General features: G+C 42.9%; 1 protein-coding gene across 2 annotated transcripts in view; it reads left to right on the forward strand.

The window, feature by feature from the left end:
• Window positions 1–240, forward strand: part of LOC119586830 — a gene marked incomplete in the record, with an annotated part of 64,172 nt that overhangs the window by 57,595 nt on the left and 6,337 nt on the right.

Raw genomic sequence — 240 nt, forward strand, 5'->3', positions numbered from 1 at the left:
ACCATTCAATCAATCATCCTTTATTTCCACCAATTCCTCCCCCCTCAAAAAAAAAGACCCTCTAAAAAACGACCCCCTCAAAAAACGACCCCCCCAAAAATACGACCCCCCTAAAAAACGACCCCCTAAAAAAACGACCCCCAAAAATACGACCCCCCTAAAAAAAGACCCCCTAAAAAACAACCCCCCTCAAAAAACGACCCCCCTCAAAAAACCGACCCCCTTAAAAAAAAAAAAAAA

This window comes from Penaeus monodon, chromosome 22, assembly GCF_015228065.2.
Source record: "Penaeus monodon isolate SGIC_2016 chromosome 22, NSTDA_Pmon_1, whole genome shotgun sequence".
NCBI classification, from domain to species: domain Eukaryota; kingdom Metazoa; phylum Arthropoda; class Malacostraca; order Decapoda; family Penaeidae; genus Penaeus; species Penaeus monodon.